This window comes from Saccopteryx leptura, chromosome 5 (assembly GCF_036850995.1).
Source record: "Saccopteryx leptura isolate mSacLep1 chromosome 5, mSacLep1_pri_phased_curated, whole genome shotgun sequence".
Lineage (NCBI taxonomy): Eukaryota > Metazoa > Chordata > Mammalia > Chiroptera > Emballonuridae > Saccopteryx > Saccopteryx leptura.
The window spans coordinates 117,881,383-117,884,761 of record NC_089507.1 but is presented as its reverse complement, the minus strand read 5'-3'; the positions used below and the strand labels follow the sequence as shown (position 1 = coordinate 117,884,761).

The window sequence follows — 3,379 nt, the reverse complement described above, 5'->3', positions numbered from 1 at the left end:
TTCTGCCCCTCCTCTTGTCCTGTCAGCAGGCTCTGCTTGCATGGACAAGGTCAGCAGCTAGAGCAGGGAGGGTGGGCTCAGACCCGGCCTTGGCGCCTGGCAAAGCCAGCCTCCCCTTAAAAACACACTTCCAAAGCAGCCTTTTGCTTCTACATTTTGGGACTGGCAGAGGGAGCGGCTGTTTAGAATTTCATTGATAAGGCATGGATTAACACTGCTCAGTTTCTTTCTCTCTCAGCACCTGCCCTGTTGTGATCTTATTGGATGTCACAGCAGGTATAGAATGAGCAGATCTAAGAGAGGGGACAGAGAGAAAGGAAGGAAAGTGGGTCTGTGGAGCTGTGTACAGACTGCCAGCTGCTTGCCATTTCTCTTGGTCACTTTTGGAGGCCATTTCCCTTGGTCACTTCCTTTGATGTGGCAGTACTGCCACCCAACTGACTTGCTCACTCGTGTGCCTCTAGCTGTAGCTGGTGGCCCACCAGGCCAGGGCACCAAGCGATAGGAATGTTTCAGGTCCTGCATAAGTCCTTGTACAAAAGCAACTCTGTGGCAGCCTCTTCCTGCTCCGATGCTTTCTCCTGGGCCACATGGCAATGTCACTGTGTGAATAGTGGGTAACACTCAGGCTATCAAATTTACATGCTGAGGTTTAAATCTTAGCTTCTCCAACTAATTGCTGTGTGACCTAGAGAAAGTCACTTAGCCTCACTATGCCTCAGACTTACGGAGGGTAGTTATAATTAAGTCATAGGCTATGAGGCTTCAAAAATAAGACAACTATCTAGAAAATGAATGCATGGCTTAAAACACCCATTCAATAACTGTTGTCTGGTGTCATTGCAACTGGCTTGTGAGACTCAAAGTGTACTGACATGGAAAACCTATATTCCTTTTTCAGATAAGTGATAGTGAACTAGTAGTTCTAGGATTTATCAGAAATTGTCTATTTTTTGCCTTTCTTGGCCTCTCTGAGTTTTCCTGTGAAGGCAATACTTTAGCAGCAGGACTCATGGGGGAAGGTGCTCGGGCTCTGCTTAGTGTGTCATAGAGCGCTGCTCACGCATGTACACATGCTCAAGTTCCTCCTCAGCTGCCCACCAATGGTGGGTGTGGACTGAGGACACCTACATTCATGAAGGAGCTTGGAGTAAATGATGTCCAGATGTGGGGTCTTAGCGGAAAGAGGCCCTGCTCACTGGGCAAGTTCAGATTGAAAGAGATCAAGAGTTAGAACTCCCTCTAGGATAGAATAATCCCCCTGCTTTCCAGCCCCAGATGAGTTATTTTTGTGTAAGAAAATAGAGAAGGCAGTATCACCCTGGTGCTTTGTGTCGTGTTCCTCATTCACAGGACAGTTTATTTCCAGCGGGATGCCTTCCACTGGGTGTAGCGTTACTCTGCTAGCTTAGGCCATGAGTGACAGAAAGACAGTGACCGTACGTGTGCTGGTTAAATAACAAATCATAACTTCAAAAGAGTTATTTAATCTGGGAATGTGACTGAGGGAGGCTGTTTCAGGGGGAGAACAGGCTCAATGCCATTGGAGGTTAAAGAGCTAATGTACCTCAGACCATGACTAGTGGGTGAGGGGTGAAAGTGTTAGCACCCTCCTTTGGAACGCTGTCAAAAAGCAGAGCAAAAGAGGCATCTAAAGAATTAGAGGAGGAGACGCTCATTGTCAGAGTGCAGACTTTTCAAACATATTCTGTTGCTGAGACATTAATGAAGTGTCCAGTATATACTGTGCCTTAGAAAACAGGTATGCCACATATTTCAGAATGCCAATAACAACCCGTGTGTGTATATAAATTACTATATATATATTTATTATTATATATATTACTATATGGCATAATTATACTATATGTACTCTATATTTCATATATTATATATAGAAATTGTACTATATATTGCTATAGTATAATTACTACATATATATATATATATATATGTATGTATTTGCAGGCTGGCAGATAAAGAAACAGAGCAATCCTTTCTCTCCAGTCATCTCCCCTAGCCTGTGCTTCAATGCCCCACAGTTCAATTAACAGAACAGGAAGCTGCCTTGAACTGGACTCAACACTTTGGAAACTTCATGTATACTTTTTAAAATGCTATTTCATTCATTTATACCTCACAACAGCAATATGAGGTTCTCACAATAAATGTGAGCCCCCCATTGACACCCCACTCTACACTTGAAATTGAATTTCCCAAGTGGATTCCTGCAGAATCAGCAAATAGCCAAACAGGTGTTGGTGGTCAACTGGCACATTGGTTGGGATCCCAGTCTCCTAGGCCGCGTGGAATCAAAAGAAGGCAGACTTAAAACAAAAAAATACCAGAGTTATTACCAACCTTCTTAAAGGGTTTACAGTACGTACCTTCCAACCATACTTTGACCCAAATAAACAGAATCCAAACGAATAGTCCAGAAGCAAGTCAATTGTAGAGACAAAACACAGAACTCTCGCCTAAAACAGTCACACACACACACACACACACACACACACACACACACACACACACACACACAAATTAAATCTTGTTAATAAATGAATGCATGATTATTAATACATAATAATTAACTAATATTAATATAAATAAAACTTATATGACTATGGAATTAAAAAAATTGAACCATTACAGTTTCTGAATCCTCTAAAAGCAAGATTAAGCTGCTGACACTTGTGGGAGAGGTGCAAGCCCAAAGCCCTGGGACGCAGTACAGAGAGAGGGAGGCAGGAAGTAGGCGGGGCCGCGGTGCAGTGCGCTACACACGTGGGAGATGCTGCAGCAGCTCAGGCGCATGCTCACCTGTGGACCCCTGAAGGTTCCACAGACCCATGGTCTTATTGCCATCCACCTGAGCTTTACTCTCTACCTTCCTGTGTGCCAGCGGTTTCTCCAGAGGCTAGGTCCCAGACCCTGTGATGTGTTTTCTCCAGGTCTGAGAGGGGATTGGGGTTCTGCCGAGAGAAGGGGGCAGCCAGGGAGAGAGGGAGGGAGAAAGAGAAAGAGGTCCTGCACAACCATTATTACTTCCTGGTCACTGTGAAGCCATTCTGTGAGTGAAAGTCAGAATTTTTCATCTTGTTGGTTAGAGCAATACCAGCTAAGACATCAGTCAGCACAATAATTAGTTCTCAGAGAGACTTACAGAAGGAACTGCTCAGTAAGGAAGCATGGAAATGTCTAAACAAACATAGTTTAATTTTACTTATGTCAAGAATTTTACCCAAGATTGAGGATATTGAAGACTGCTTAGGTCTACAGGTTCATAAGAACTAGAAGTTTTCAGATTCTAGATTCCAGGTTGAACATGAATTGTCTGAGACACTGACATTGTCTTAGTTTGGCTTCCTCTGGAAGCTGA

The 3,379-nt window shown here is 43.7% G+C and overlaps 1 non-coding gene across 1 annotated transcript; it reads right to left on the bottom strand.

Annotated features, from left to right (window-relative positions):
- Window positions 1-1,960: 1,960 nt before the first annotated feature.
- LOC136407357 (small nucleolar RNA SNORA36 family) lies at window positions 1,961-2,093 on the bottom strand. The gene has a single exon (XR_010751902.1). It is a non-coding gene; the product is annotated as a small nucleolar RNA SNORA36 family (small nucleolar RNA).
- Window positions 2,094-3,379: the final 1,286 nt, after the last annotated feature.